This window comes from Mus caroli, chromosome 9 (assembly GCF_900094665.2).
Source record: "Mus caroli chromosome 9, CAROLI_EIJ_v1.1, whole genome shotgun sequence".
Classification (NCBI taxonomy): Eukaryota; Metazoa; Chordata; class Mammalia; order Rodentia; family Muridae; genus Mus; species Mus caroli.
Window position 1 is genome coordinate 117366109 of NC_034578.1, and position 17158 is coordinate 117383266.

A 17158-nucleotide genomic window follows, 5' to 3' on the forward strand; every position below is an offset into this window, starting at 1 on the left:
AGTCTGCTGCAGCTACTCACCAAGCATATCACAGTCTGCTGCAGCTACTCACCAAGCATATCACAGTCTGCTGCAGCTACTCACCCAGCATATCATCACACCTCCAAAAGGCTCTTCCCTTCATAAAGGGGATTTTGTTGACAGGTTTGCTACATGGCAGGTAGAATAAGCCTTTGGGGCAGTGTACTTGCTAGCCTGTGGGGAGGACCTGTCAACATTAGGGAGTACTTCCAAATAAAGATGTTTCAGAAGCAAGAGAAAGAAGGGAGGGAATGAGAGAGGGAGGGAGGGAGGCAGTAAGGGAGAACTTCTTTCTCTAGTCTATTGTTTTCAAATGGCTTTGACATTGACTGGCATCTACTTGTTGAAATTATTGAGCAAGCACCTGTACCCACTGAGCCACTCGGTTCTTCCTCCAGGTTCCCCTTTAGTAGGGTCACTTACCATTGTGTATTTTTATCAGATTTGTGAAAAATCACACTGTCAACTTGACTAGATTTAGAATAACCTGGGAGATTAGTGAGGCACACTTCTGAGTGTGTCTGTGAGGGTGTTTCTAGAGAGGACTAACTGAATTGAGAACACTCCGATGTGTGAATGGCACTGTTCTGTTGGCTAGAAGCCTCAAGGTAATAAAAGGAGGGTGATTGAACTGAGTGCTGGCACTCCCTTCTGCTTCCCATCTGTCTGCTAGCCGCATGCTCCCACAACCATGTTGTTTACCCAGGCATAAGGAGCCAAGCAAGTGTGGATCCAACACCCTGAAACTATGAGCTGAGATAATTATTCTCTTACAATGTCTCAGGCACTTTGGCCATAATGATACAAAGTAACTAATATAAGCCTTCACATTTTTTTTTTTAGTCCTTTGTCTGGAGGTCCTGATCGGAATACATTGTATCCAGTCAACTCACCAAGGTCAAGCAAATTCGACTAATACTTGCAAAACCTGGAAGATATACAGACTGCTCAGTTGTTGTGCTTCTCATAGAGACTCCAAGTTTTCTTTATAAACAACCCAAGGTCTTTTGGGAAATTATTTACAGATCTGGGGGACATGTAATCTGTAGAGGCCTCATATGCTCTATGGAGCAGCAGAGCTGGCTGCTGCAATCTCCCACTGAATGAAGAGGAAGTCTTGGGTCTTTAGTTTTATGTGAATAACACTGTATTAGTTAAGTTTTATACGACTGTATTAGTTAATTTTACCTTGGCTGCATCAAAATATTAGGCAGAGTCACTTAAGGGAGAAAGGGTTTCTTTTGGCTCACATTTTGAAGATACAGTTCCTCATGGTGGGAGGGCATGGAGGCAGGAGCATGAGGCAGCTGTAACTGTATCCACAGACAGGGAGCAGAGGGCTGACCTCTGCTGCTCCGCTTGCTTTCTCTGTTCATCAGTCCGGGGGCCCCAGCTCTTAGGATGGTGCTGCCCACACAGAGGGCACATCTTCCCTCCTCAGTTAAATCTTTCTGGAAACATTCTCACAGACACACCCAGAAACATGTTTCCATAGTGATTTTAAATCCAGTGAAGCTGACAATGAAGACAAGCCATTATGGTCTGCCAGTTTCCCTTAATCCATCCATCATTTAGGATGTTTGCCAATGTTCAGGGCATCTGCCATGTGCATTCACAGTCCACACAACCTCAGAGAAGGCATTTGTGCCCCTTGTCAGTCAAGGTGAAGGTGAAAGCTCACTGGCTTTGCTTTGTCCTCATTCTAAGAGGCTCTTCCAGTATGATCGAATCCTGCTGGTTCACAGCCCACCTGCACAGGGCAGTCCCCTGACTGACATTCTGAAGGCCTCTATCCTGATCTTCGGATTGCCCTCTTGGTCCTCAGGAGACATTGCCAGCCCTTGGCTTGATTTTGTCAGCTGGAGACTAGTCTCCTTAATTTACTTTGTCCTGTACTGTGTGCTTCCATCAAATACCTGATCCTGGATTGTGAAAAAGACATTTTGTTAAAGAAAAACTACTAAGAACACTGAAAATGCCAATGTGGCTTAGACAGTAAGTGATCTCACCAATGCGTTAAAATTCACCAGTTCAGAGAGGAAGGTCATGTCCTAAGAGGGAAAGAGAAGTCTCAAAGCAAGCCAAGGGCAGCTTGTTAGAGCAGAGATGTTGCTGCTTCCCTGGGGTGGGAAGGAATCCAACATTAGCTGCCTGTCCCCTGTGCTTTCTCCTCAAAGGCTCGCACAGAGCTCTTTCTATGCTCCAGTCTCAGTTCCAAGTGTTCGCGGCCCAGCTAAATATGTGAGGCTACATGAAACCTCCCTGAACGAATCCTCTATCGCTCCCGTTTGCTGTGTCATTCTTCAAAGTTGGATTTATTGAAAGGTGGCAACAGGGAGCTACACCTAAGGAGTAGGAAGTGAGGCAGAAAGGGAAGGCAGGACAGAGCCTGTTGTCATCTCTGGGGCACACAGTGATTCAGCTCAGAGCTCTGGAGGTGACAGAAGAATGCTCTTCAGCTGTTCACTTAATGGGTGGCAGGGGCTAGGGCTATTTCTGGGAGCATTAGCACTTCCTTCTGCTCCACACGTACTGATTGAAAATCACAGAGATGCTAGGCGTTTGCCTTGGGGAGTCTTCAATATCCTATCCTAGGAGGCCCTGGGGAGGGAGGCGGCTGGGAGCCAACAGCACCTGCTGCACTGGCTGAAGTGTCTTCACTACTGAGTCCCTTTGCAGGGAGCCCTGTGCCACACACTGTAGCTGCTGCAAAGAATAAGGCAGATACTCTGTGACTGAGCTCGGGATGTGGCTGGGAAGACCAGGGTTCACCAGAGAAACACACTACACACAATAATGCCAGTGACTACAGAAGGGACCCCAGAGGGATAGGGGAAGGAACAGCTACAACACAGACTACTGTGAGGAACTGGAGAGTCTCAGAAGCTAACCCTATGGAGGCAGAAGGGGTATGGGGCTGAATTTAAGGAAGAAAACAAGCATGGGAAAGGCCCTGTGGCACCAGGAACTGTGAGATGGAGCTAGAGATGACTGGAAAACAAGGAAGATTGGAACTAAGTGAGACCAGATGGTGAGTCTGAGGCAGAGCATGCAGTCATGGAAACTGCCCTTAAGGTTTGAGAGAGACCACAGAAGCATGTTAGGCTAAGACATCACATGACTGTATTTTATGTTTTCAGTTTTCACTGTAGTAATGTAGACATAACAAAAATTACTGTATCAATTATTAAATGGACAGTTAAATAGTATTAAATACATTGTAATGGACAATCAACACCAAAGTCTGTCTACAGAATCCCTTCATCTTGTAAAATAGACACTTTGAGACCATTAGACAATAACTTCCCATTCAGTGTATGTTGTTGGTCCTCTGAGTCGGTGGCAACACGAATGACACAGACACCAAGTCGGGTTCACGCAGCAACTTTACTTCGGGCTTTTTCTTTTACAGCTCTCTTCCCCAGCAGCTTCTTCTTAGGGCAAGGGCTAAACTACTCCTATTACAACAGCTTCTCTTACTCTACTTCTGGCTCACGGCAAGGGCTAAAACTACTCTCTTCACTACTACTGACTTCTTTTACAACAGCTAGCTTCTACCACTTACAACAGCAGCTTCTACCACTCCATCCTTCTCGCAGCAAGGGCTAAACTCTTGTCTCTACTCACGCCGACTCACCTCCTTCTAGCTCCACGCCATCTCATCCAATCAGAATTCACACACGCTCCAGGCACGAGCTTAGGTCGTTTACAGATAGGCTGACAGGTCTGGATCACGAGGAACTGTCCAGCCTGGCAGGCAGCCCATGCATGCAGCCTCACTGCACATGCTTGGGCAAGGCAGTTAACAAGTGGGTTTCACGGAGCCTGCGGCCGCATCCACTTTCCACATCTCCCCCTTTTAGTTTTATTAGTAGCTCTGAGATCAACATCTGTCTTAGGTTGCCCCCATCCATGCCACATCCTTACCCATCATGGGAATGACGAACTCACTTTCGCCATCCTGTCTTAGGTTGGTATGCGCACGTGAGGGTCTAACCCGTCATTGATTACTGATCCAGCATGTTGAGCCAACATTGGGGGGATGCTCCTGCTTCCAAGGCTGCCATAGCCTGCACTAAGGCTCGTTTATCAGCCCTGTGTTGCCTTTGCATATGTGCCATCCACCAAAGTATTCCTCCACACACAACAGTCAGCAGGAGCGCTCAAAAGGCTATCCCTCCCCAATTTCTTAAGAATCCCACAGTTCCCTGGATGATCTCCAGCCATTGCTTTGTAGTTGCAATCTCCACATGGGCGTTGTTCACGGCAACAATCGATGCTCGCAATTCCTTCATCTTTGTCTCAAGATCATGACTCCAATTTCCTAGCAGCATCGCACCAATTGCACGTGACAGGGTTGCAGCTCTGGAAAATTTCTGATACTGAACAAAGGTTACACACATTTCTGACATATTAGTCAAGCTCTGGCTAAGGGTGTCAATTGGTGAGGAGATTGTAAATCGTAATCTCCTTTTAAAATATGGAATAATGGGTATAACTCTGCATTGGGAAGATTACAATAGGGCTGAATCCAATTGATATCTCCTAACAATTTCTGAAAATCATTCAAGGTATGCATTTTATCCATCCTTAGTTCCAGCTTTAGTGGCTCGACAATAGCATCTCTCAATTTAGTACCTAAATAGTGTTTTACTTCTGTCTTTTGAACCTTTTCTGGGGCTATCACCAAATTTCACTTCTCCAACTGTTTAGTTAGGGTCCCAAATACTTCTTCCACTTCCACATTAGAGGACCCACAAATCACAATATCATCCATACTACACTTTCCCTTTTTGTCTCCCTCATCTTTAAAGGGGGAGGAGATGGCAACGAAGGGACTGACAGTTCGGGCAGCCTACCATGCCTCAACCTCCAGCAGAACATCCCACTACAGACGTCACTGTCACTATTGGTCTCGTTGCTGTCACTAGTAGAGCCTTCAGAGCTAGATTCCTTCTCTTTCTTACCTTTGGTTTGTTGTCTAAGCTGTTTAGGTTTTTGGCGGCTAGCCTGAGAAGCAATCGCAGCATTGTACTTTCCACTGGAGTCCCTCAAGCACGCCCTGACCAAGATCCAAATGACTAACATTTTTACTGTCATTTTAGTCACAGTTGAACCCATATCGTTTAAATTCCCTGTCTCTATATCTGAGATCCTTAGTGCTCCGTCCCCTTTTTTCTGGGGAATCTATCCTTCGTCTCTATACCTGAGAACCTTAATGCTTCATCTCTATTCCTGAGATCCTTAGTGCTTCATCCCTTTTTCTTGGGAACCTTACAGGCCTGTACTTTCTTTAAATACCGTTGCTTACCAAAATTTCCTTACCGCTGTTTACTAACATTTCCTACCGCTGTTTACTAAGGTTTCCTGACCTCTGTTTACTAAAATTTTCTTACTACTGCTTACCAAAAATTTTCCTACCACTGTTTACCAAAAATTTTCCTACCGCTGTTTACCAAAAATTTTTCCTATCGCTATTCTTACCAAAATTTCCTTACCTCTGCTTACTAAAATTTTCTTACTTACCTTTGGACCGATGCTATGAGTTCCCCGATCCCCATACGGGCCACCATTTGTCATTATTCCTCTGAGCCAGTGGCAACAGGAACAATACAGACACCAAGTTGGGTTCACGCAGCAACTTTACTTTGGGCTTTTTCTTTTACAGCTCTCTTCCCCAGCAGCTTATTCTTAGGGCAAGGGCTAAACTATTCCTATTACAACAGCTTCTCTTACTCTACTTCAGGCTCACGGCAAGGGCTAAAACTCCTCTCTTCACTACTCCGGCTTCTACCTAGGGCAAGGGCTAAACAAAACTCACTACTCCCGCCAACTCACCTCCTTTTAGCTCCACCCCACCTCATCCAATCAGATTTCACACACACACCAGGCACAAGCTTAGGTCGTTCACAGATAGGCTGACAGGTCTGGATCACGAGGAACTGTCCAGCCTGGCAAGCAGCCCACACATGCAGCCTCACTGCGAATACTCGGGCAAGGCATTAAACAAGTGGGTTTCATGGGGCCTGCGGCTGCACCTGCTTCCTGCAGGTGTACATCTTCCAGCACCAGACACCACCCTATACTTTCTGGAGCTTGCCTACTCTCTGTGACTCAGGCAGAATAAGGCAATATGTGCCTTTAAAAACTACTTAACAGGTAGCTGTGGCTCACTCCTTTAATCCCAGCACTTAGGAGACAAAGCTGGTGGATTTTTGTGAGTTGGAGACCAGCTTGGTCTACACAGCAAGTTCTAGGACAATCAAAGCCACACAGAGAAACCCTGTGTTGAAAACAAAACACAAACAAACAAGGAAACAAGCAAAGAACTACTTTACTATATAAATTTATTTATTTATTGTGTGTGTGTGTGATGTGCCTATGTGAGTGGGTGTGTGTGGTGTGAGCCTGTGTGTGTGTGTGTATGCACGCAAGCGCACACGTGCCTGTGTATAAGATGTGTGTGGTTTGGTGTGCAGAAGTCATTTCTTTCTTTCTACTATGTACGTCCCAGGGAGTTTGTGTCTTTACCCACTGAGTCATCTTTCAGGCCCAGTACTTGGCTTCTTTTGATTGCCTTCTTCCTCCTGGCATAATGTTTTCAAGTTCAATATCAATAAATTTTGATGGGTTTTATTCTTGTTTGTTTCTGTTTCTTGAGATGGGTTAGATTTGTTTTTGTTTTTGTTTTTTATACAGCCTTAGCTGTCCTGGAATTCACTATGTAGTTCAGGCTGGCCTCGAACTCACAGAGATTTACCTGTCTTTGCCTCCTGAGTGCTGGGATTAAAAGTCTCAGACACCATGCCAGGCAGAGTTTGATTTTTAAAAGATAAATGTTTAAGAAAACAGGAATCATCTAGGCAAAGAATGAGGAGGTAGAGAATAATAGTCTCAGGCTGGTTACCTACCTATACTACACCCCTCTCCATCTGTCTGTCTACACTACACCCCTCCCCATTGCTCTATCTACACTACACCCTCCAGACCCCTCTGTCTACACTACCCCCTCCCCATCCCACTACCTATATCACACTTCTCATTACAGATGCTTCAGCAGAAGTACTTTAGTGAACGAATTTGTAATGAGAGACACCTGGTTTCTAATTAGACTCTCCACTCAGAGGCTGTTTGATCTGAGCAAGTTGCTTGTTTCCTCGTCTGTAAAGTGCTGATGATGACTACCATGATGCTCTGCAGCAACATCACGTTTTCCCTGTTGGGCTGAAATGGACCACAGTGTTGCCCTCACATCTTACAACTTTCTCACAAGACAGAGCATTAGGAAAACATACAAAAACACTGTGCTCTACATGGCGGGATTAGGGCTTATAAAATTACCCCAGTGTCTGCTTTGCAGTGCCTTTTACTTTTGTTCATGCACATCTCTGGCAGCCTCAGTAACTGTGCCCTTATTTCTCCCTTTTAAAGAAGATATTCTTCATTAGTATGTATTCTGTACAGAATGATGGTTGTGTTGTAGGGTCCTCATAGATATGTGCTGTGGATTCAGTTACCATCTCTCGTTCCACTCTCCCCCTGCTCCCTCTCTTCCACAATAGTCACGGATCTATATTCTTAGGATCATAAAGGGAGCATCATTTGTTGTTTAACTCATACATCTGTGTGTTTACACAGACTGGCTCTGTGGATACCTGCAGGACTTGTTCCTGTGTGCACAGGTTGGCTGAAGCAGGTTGGCAAGGGGCAGGGTGGATTGTTTCACATTTCCTGTTGCCTGGGGACTTGAGAAGTGTTCTTTTCACAGACATGACAAGACTGTGAGAGCATGGGCAGTGTCATATCAGTATTGTCACATGTTCTGCACATATTGATCATGGAAGCTTACAATTCCAGTGGTCAAGAAAGCCATGCTTCTGAGCTGAGATTGAGGCATGTGCTACTCCAACAACAGTCAGACACCGTCTTCCACATCCAATCAAGGTGTGGTGTGTGCACAGCACAGAAATCTGAAGACAGTAAGTGACCCTCTGCTCTCCCTGGGGATGTTGAGGACATATGTAGCACTTAGCTGATGATGGCAGCCAGCATACAGGTGCGGGTGGCTGGGTCTCTGCTGATAAAATGATACCTGGATTGAAGTCTTTCTAAAAGGCTTGAAACTACTCGGGGTGTGCAAGTTGGAAATAAAGAGTTCCCAGAGAAAGTGTGTCTTTTTTTTTTTCCTCACTGAAGCACAACATACACCTGTTACAGGCATAGGCAAAGTCATTAAAGGCTAAAACAATATGATCTAAAGTCACCCTTACTACCACCTACCAGGCAGCCCTTCGTTAGATTTTTAGCAATACCCTTCCTGAAGGTAGGAACTGCACATGAAAATGAGGGCACGATGTGCACTCTGCTTTATAGCCCTGGGCCCTTCTCAATATACAGTGTTTGGCAAGATGCTGGGATATGACCATAGACCTTAGGGAATTACAAACATTGTAATGAGGGACCTGATTATCAGCTTCAGCCAAAACTACTTTTCTTTACACACTATGGAAATGGGCCCAGACATTTAAATAGTATCTTTTTCCATATTTAATATGCTCATAATTTTTTGCTGCTATGGGTACATGTTTTCATTTTCTCCAACAGGGATATATTTTACTCCTCCAAGATGAGGGGAACTTAGCAATGTTGTAGCCCAATCCCTTTACTGAATGAGTCAGAGAACTGAGTTCCAAGGAAGGAGACAAAGCTAGACTCTAATCATAAAGCCAGAAAACAATGTGCTGAGTTAGATGCTCTCTGCTGTGTGTCCAGGAATAGTACACACAGCTGGGTCATACAGTAGTTCTAATTTTTGTTTTATGAGGAGCTTCCATATTGATCTCTATCCCGGCTGTACTAGTTTATAACTCCCACCAGCATATCGTATGCGTTTTTACTCCCACTTCCTTGCCTGCACTTGTTTTTAAATCTGTGGCTATACTGGAGTTCACTCTATAGACCATGCTAGATTTCCGTGCCTTGAGTTCTCCAGGTCTCAGCTACACTTCCGGTCTTCTTTCCTTCATGCTAGAATCTCTTCAGGAGGCACAGTGTTGTCTGGGTATGGCAGAAGCTACTGAAGTCTCGGAGGCCCTCGTTCAGTACAATGGACAGCGACCACGTGCCCTTCCCACCTGCCTTAGCTCTGCTGAGGGCTCTATTAAAATAAACAACCGCCTTTCTACTCAAACCTCTTAAATGTAATAAAGAAGGTTCAGGAATTTGCAGGGACGGAGAAATCAGGCTTGTGGTGGGGTTGTGGGAGCCAGGAGAGGCAGAGCAGCTGCCAGAGGTTCTGGGTGTCACTCCCCTGGGGAGCTGCCAACTTGTGTTCTCAGTACGGGAGCAGTACAGTCCGGGTATACGCTGTGCTCTCTGTGCAGAAGCAGTGCTCCTGGTCAGGAGATGATGAGGCAGCCGAGGCTGAGTCAAGCTAGTGATCCTTACAAACAACTGACATGTAAGAGCTGCGGGCCAGCGTTTTCATGTCCGTGGAAAAGTGTAAATGTTGGACCCTGGACCTTTGTCTACCTTGGTCTTGAGGCTATTTCACCATAGGGCCAACATCAGAATGAAATGAAATGAAATGAGCTTGTTTTGTGCCCTGAATGCCCAAGAGTTTTATGTTCTAATGCCCGAAGATAGCTGCATGTTTGGGATCACCCTGATGTGTGGAGACCAGGTTGTGATAGAGGGTGAGAAAGCCTCCCAGGTACTGCCTGGGCAACACTCACAATGTCTATGCCTCAGGGTGAGGATCACTAGCTTGACTCAGCCTCGGCTGCCTCATCATCTCCTGACCAGGTGCACTGACCAGGTTCACCAGCCACACCAGGGCCTCGTGCAGGAAGGGTCTTCACACTGGGCTGAGGACACCACTTTGAGAATTAGAACCTGAGATCTGTACTGTGCAACACAGGTGTCACCCACAGTCTCTGCAGCAGTTGGTGAGATGGGAGAGGCACATGTGACTTTTCTAAACTTAAGGTTTAAAGCAATACTCATTTTGTAGCTAAAACGTTTAATATTTGGATTCATTTGAGTACAAAACTCAGTGTTTTAAACCATAAGTTTTATACATTCACAACATTGACAACACATCACAAATTATATGATTGAGAAATAAGTCAGACTAAGTGACTCATGCTTGTAATCTTAGTGCTTGAGAAGCTGAGGCAGGAGGATTGCCATGAGTGGGACTCCAGCCTGGACAGTATACTAATTTCCAGACCAGGTTGGGGCTACAGAGTAAGAGTTTCTTAAAACCAAACCAAACTTGAGATGTGTAAACAACACAATGCAAAGATGTAGCATAAAAACAATGTAAAAAAAAAAATCTTGTTTCTGTTACATTGTAACAATGTAAAATCTTGCTATTGTATTACATTGTAACAGGTCCCAGACTTTAGCAGGACTGACACCATGATAGAAGTACCTACCACTCAGGCCATAAAACTCAGCACATAAACAGTACCACCTGCCCAAAACTAAAACAGAGGCCTCATCCATCAAAATCTACAGTTCTGGGAAAGTCTCTAAATGTACTAAAGACTGCTTTTGGTCTTTGTAGTTCCTGCTTCTGGATAACTTGTTCTTGCTAACTGAAGAATGTCAACCTAGGATATGGTTTTTTAATGCTTAAAAGCTCACACTGAGAAAGGCTCAGGGCTACATTGGGATCCCCAACACCCAGTACAGTTGCCAGTGACCAATACTTTCTATTGGTTTAAACCTGTATCTTAAACACAGTTTTCTCTGGTAAAAACCCCACAACAACATGCTGATATAGTATTTTATATATACTGAGTTAAATATGCATTGCTAAAATTACTTTTGGATATGGGAGTGTTTGCACAGATTTGTAATCCTGGCATTCAGGAGGCTGAGGCTGGAGGACTGAGAGTGCAAGACAAGACTAGACTAAAAACATGCACATACATACATACAGACAGACAGATATGGAATTTTAGTAGTTTCTTTTAACCTTTTGAAGTGTGACTCCCAGGAGCTGTAAAATTGCACGCAGGCTCATACTGGGCTTCTGTGAGAGAGCAGCAGCTTGGCAGGCAATGGTGTGTGTGTGTGTGTGTGTGTGTGTGTGTGTGTGTGTGTGTATGAGGGGAGGTCATTGCTTTTTGTTTCTTGCCAAGAAGCTCTTCTTGGGTCTGAGCAGTTTCTTCGCTCAGAGTTAGTGGCACAGGGTTCGTGTCCTCTGCAACCCAAGCATGAACAGATGAAGGATGGGCACGTTGCCTTGGCTTCTGAGAGGCCTGAAGCTCCACTTTCCACATCTGCTGTGTGTCTGTCCACAGGCTGCACCCATCTGGGAAGTGCTGTTCACCTTCAGCTTATTTCCAGCCATGGCATGAAGACAATGGGTGTGTCTTTAACATGTTCAGCTCCATGAGTTCAGAGTCTAGCCAGTAAGAACTCAGTCTCTGGTTCACCTGTAACCATGACAACCCCATGGATGCTAGTTGCCAAGGAACACGTTTTAACCTGTATCAGATGTCTTAAAAAGAAAGAATGGAAAATCACTCGGCTTGGTCTTCTCAGGAGACTGTCAGAGACAGGCTCTCTGGTGCTGTGCTTGAAGCCAGGCTGCTCATGTAATTACTTTTGCCGTGATTTCCCTGAGGAGCCATTTCTGTCAGGAGTGAGTTTCCAGGAAGGTGGTAGGGTATGTGCACAGAATGGTGTTAGGAGACTCAGAGGCTCACACACATGTGGGATGTTCCAGGACTTGAACTTCCATGATATCTGCTCAACCCCATCTTGCTTCCTTTGCATTAGTCCTCCGACAGGAACTACCGGGATTCTGGTAGGAACTTCCAGAGCTGGAAGGGATGCTGGTGGCAAAGTAGAAATGGAGTGAGCTGCAAAGCTGAACCCACTGTGGGTTTAGGGTTTGGGCCTGTCTGCCAGACTCATGAAGGCAGAGCAAGCTGGGATAACAAAAGAAGGAGAGGGTACAGTGAGGAAACCATGCTAAATCCCATCTCTTGAGCTTCTTGGAGCATCCTTACCTGCTTGTTATTTTTGCTTCTAAAAAGAAAGACAATCTGTATTCCTTAATCTGTGTGTGCTAGACAGAGCTTCTCACCAAATCCAGAGCTCGCTGTCTCAGCTGGAATGGCTAGCCAGTGACCTCCAGGGATCCTGTTGTCCATCTACCCAGCACTGGGGTTATAGGTGCATGCTGCCACAGAGGAGGTAAGCACTTCACAACTGTACTATAACTGTCTTCAGAAACACAAGAGGGCATCAGATCCCATTACAGATGGTTGTCAGCCACCATGTGGTTTCTGAGAATTGAACTCAGGACCTCTGGAAGAGCAGTCAGCGCTCTTAACCGCTGAGCCATCTCTCCAGCCCCACCTTGGTTCTTTTAATGTGCTATGTTTATCCATTTATTAAAATTTTTATTTAGAATAGGTTCTGGCTACTACCCTAAACAAGGACAGTAAGAAGTGTCACTGGGCCTTTCCCGAAGAAGACAGGAGGGTCCAGGATCTTCTTGAGCTCACGAGGAGTTTCTGACACTTGGGTAGTGGCAATGGGATTCTGTGTCTGTGTCAGTGTCCCACTCCTGGTTCTTTACAGCCGATGTTGCTTTACTTCAAGGCTTCTGAGACTTTTGCCCATGTCTCCTTTCACCTGATTTTTTTTTTCTTTTACACAACCCTGGATATATAGGTATATAAAGTGGGTTTACAAATCAGACGTTTATTGATAATAAACCATAAAGAACTATATTTAAAGCAGTCCTTTTTGGGGACCACTGACATGACTCTGCATTAAGGAGCCTGACACCAAGCCTGAGGACCTGAGTTGGATCCCTGCAGACCACGTGGTGGAAGGAGAGAACTGGCTTCTCCATTGCCTTGACATGCACCAAAGCCCCAAACAGCACAGAGTACTCCTTTGATATACATATAATTTTATCACTTCATACATATAATTTTACCATTTACCAAAGAGAAAAGCGAATTTGCATACCAATGAGATGGATATCTTGCATCTCTTACACGGCACCTCCCAAGACTCACTGATTTGACACTTACATGCTGACGGCTGGAAAACATTACCAGTTTTTTTTTCCCATAATACGAAAGCATAAACATTCATGTGTATAGTGAAAACGCCTCGGTTCAGGGTGTTGATTCTGAGCAGCCTGTTTTGGACAGGAGCTCCTGGTGAATGGCATGATGTCGTGTACAGTGAAATGTGCACACACTGCGTGTTCAGAATCGAGGCTGCTGTGACTCACAGCAATGTTTTCAGAGACACCTCATATGCACTGTTCATTGGACTTTGAGTTAATTTTTGGCCACTGGATGTAAGACACCCTTTACTGTTGCCAAATTTCTCCTGACCCCACATTTAGTTATGTGACCTCATATGGACTCAAGACTGTTTAAGAAGCTTTGGGGGTGGACTGTACCAATGCTGGAGAACTTACCTAGCATGTTTGAGTTCTTGGGTTCAATTCCCAGTACTAATAAATAAATAAATAAATAAATAAGCAAGCAAGCTTTGCTCTGGTGGCGCATGCCACCACAACCACCCACTTTTCTTCTTTCTTTTTTAATGTCTGTAATATGGGTTGTGGGAACTGAACTCAGATCTTTGTATTTGCAAGGCTAGTGTTTTCTCAACTCAGCTAACTTCCCAGCTCCTGGTACACTCAATCAAATTTCCTGCAGAGACCCAAGAAAACCTTTGCAACCACAGCCAGCAAAGCACAGTTCCTTCCTTGTGTGCCTGTTAGTGTGTGTTCAGGGCATGCCTCAGACACAGCAAAGTTGGCTGAATTCTAACCAACTAACCAGGCAATTTCATAGGCAGGACCAGAATGGTCTCTGGCTTCAGCCTGCTGTGATTCAGCCTGCCCGAGGCTTGCACTCAGCTCTGGAGTCCTCTTGGAAAGGGACGGATGGGAAATGAGGACAAAGAGGGCATGGAAGGTGGAGTTGTCTTCCACTTGTTAATGCATTAGAAATACAGGGACTCTACACTGAGGTTAGCAGTCCCCTCCAATCTCTCTGAGGTTATTTTTGCATATCCCCACCCCTACCCTCACACAGTGTGGAGAGGTGTAGACTCAGAGAAAAGCAACTCGCTTGCTCTCCGTGGTCCCTCAGCCTGCCCCTTCCCAGGTGTCAGCTGTCATATTTACTGCAGCCCCGAGCAGCTGCAGGGTAACACTGGGTGACTTTCAAAAATACATGACACAGAAAGCCACACACAAAAGGACGATACTGAAATAATGCACTGGGCTCCCTGAACTTTGTGGTTATTTAAAGCTGCTGTTTTTTTTTTTTTTTTCTAGCACTGTCTTTCCTGATGCGGCCCAAACATCCCTGCAGCACCGCTCCTGTTACAGCCTCTTCTCAGATAAGAGAGGGAAGGAAGAGTGAATGATGAAGTAAGTGGCCTGTGAGTCATCAGTGTCCTTGAGGACAGGCCAATGAGTGAGGAGCATTCTGCTACCTAGGCCAACTGTACAAGTGATGCCACCCAGGCCAACTGTACAAGTGATGTCTCCCAGGCCAACTGTACAAGCGATGTCACTGTCACCCAGGCCAACTGTGCAAGCGATGTCAGGGACAGGGAAGCTTCAAGGGATGTGTCTCTTCTGAAGCAACAGTTTGATTTCTGTCTTCTACTCTATGAAGGCTTGACAAGGTTGCTCTACAAAAATTACTGGATTCTGAGCTGATGGTTCAGGCCCAAGGATGTCAGCAGAGACTTTTGCAATGGGGCAGGACAGGTTTCACTTCAGGCTTTCAAGCTAAGAACAGGCAGCCATCTCCTAAAGAGCTGCCTCGGTTGTTCAGTGAGGATTACATTGTGTTTGAGAACTCACCCCTCTTCTCTCTGTTGGGGGAGGATCATTGCTCACAGACATCCCATCCCCCAGCAGCTGCCAGCTCACCATCCTAATGGAGGACACAGGTGGGTGTACACACACTGTAAGAGAAGCTTGCCAGCTAACACAAACTAATTTTGACTCTGAAATAAGCAGCAGGATCCTTCCCTGAATGGAGTTTATGTCAGCAATCATCAAATATATTTGGCACCCCTAGTTGCATATCAATAAACACATGGGGCGGTAGCCCTGAACACTGATGGGGCACATTACTTCAGCCAGCCAGAGCTGTGGCATCCTCTAGCAGCAGTTCTGACAGGAAACACCGCATCTCTAGAAAACAACCCCAACTCCGAGCAGTGGCAATGTGGCATCTCTCCCACAGCTCAACGCAAGCTTTCCTTCCATCATTTCCTGTTTGTGTGCTCACCTTCCCATGGGTCTTGGTCCTGAGAGCCCTTCCTGCTAAGGTTTGGGTGTGGGTTGAGTATGTCCCAGAACCTGTGTGGTAGAAGCCTGGTTCTCAACATGACAGTGTTGGAAGGTGGAACCTGCCACACCAACCAAAGCAGCCATTTTTTTTTTCTTGGTGAGTGGCTTGGGAGGCTTGGTCACTCCAGGGACAACCTACAGTAGACAACTAGGTCATTCTGTCCAGTTCCCACTTCTGATGCTACAATTTCTGATCCACACTGGAAGATGCCTGGAAGAATCTCTAACACCATTGCCCCCTTTGCCTAAGTCCTGTAAGTGGATGCTATTCTTTTAATAGGTTTAGTTAAGTGCAGACTGCAGAGGGATGGACAGGGAGGTCGCTAAAGAGAAGAAGCCTGCAGAGCTGAGCTCTAAAGTGAGACTTATTAAGGGGCAACAGGCTGGAGCGCCCCCCGGTGGAAACAAGACATGAAGAGCCAGAGGATGGGAGGAGGTGGGGCAGGTAAGCAGAGGCTTGTGGAGAAAGCCCTGCCTGTGTCTAGAACTGAAACATTGCATGCAGATGTCCGAGGACAAGCTCACCCTCCATGGAAGCCATGATGGCAGCCATATACTTTGTGCTAGTGGGGCATGGTCATTTCTTCCCTAAGGGAGAGTAAACTGGAGGAGTACAGCAAGGGTGAAGGAGACAAGGTTGAACAGATTATGAATTGATGGGTCAGAAAACACAGGGATGAGAATAAATGCAGAGAAGGCACTGGGGGAGTATTGAGAGGGGTTGAGGTCCTTAGCTGCAAGAAGCAAGAGATGAAATCCAGATATCATTGCAGAAAACAAAGGGGCAGTTGCCAAAAGAATGCGGGACCACTAGGTATCAGTAGTCTCAGAGATGTGGGATGTCCCAGCCCACTCTATGGCTAGAAGAACTATGGATGCTGATGGCACCTGCTGGTTACTGCCTGCTTCCCTCTGCTGGCACATCGCGGAACTGCACCTTGGCACCAGGTTCTTTCCTCCAAACTGGCTGAGTCCAACCTAACCCCGAGTTTGCAAGCACACTGCATCTTCCAACTCAAGAACCCGAGGCCCAGGAAGGAGAGGGAATCGCTATGTGTCTTAAATCACGTTAGTGGATTTGAGAGTCCTGTTCCACCCACAGTCATAGGTGGCCTAGTGTGCCCGGGAAGCCTCTGAGAGCGCACCCTTGTGTTCAACTGCGGCATTGCAGAAACTTGATTGCTAGTTGGGGTGAGAGGGTCCAGCACAGTGGGCAGTGCCATCCCTATGCAGTTAGGTCTGGGCTGTGTAAAAAGCAGCCGAGAAATCCACAGAGAGCAAGCCAGTAAGCAAGCATTTCTCCATGGGCCCTGCTTCAATTTCTTCCCTGGTCTGGTGGACTAGATATAACCTGTAAGGCAAACAAATCCTTTTCCCTCCTGTTTACTTTTTATCCATATTTTATCCCAGCAACAAAAAGCAAACTGGGACAGAAATTGGTATCAGAGAGTGGGGTATCGTCGTGATAGGCCATTTCAGAGCCTTGGGCCAAGGGAGGCCACTGAGAGTTCAAAGCTTCATGGAGCTTATGGAGGAAGTCAGTACACAGCATCCCCTGTGGTCTCCGCTTCAGGTCCTGCCCTGAGCGCCTGGCTTCCTGATGATACGTTAGCTGGGATTGTAAGATGGAATAAACAATTTTCTCTCCTTTTCAAGTTTCTTTCCAAAATCAAGTTGATTTTGGTCAGTGTTTTATAACAGCCACAGAAAGCCAACTAGGACACAAGCTTTCTGATTCTTTTACATGCTATGCTCTTCCATCACAAATCACAA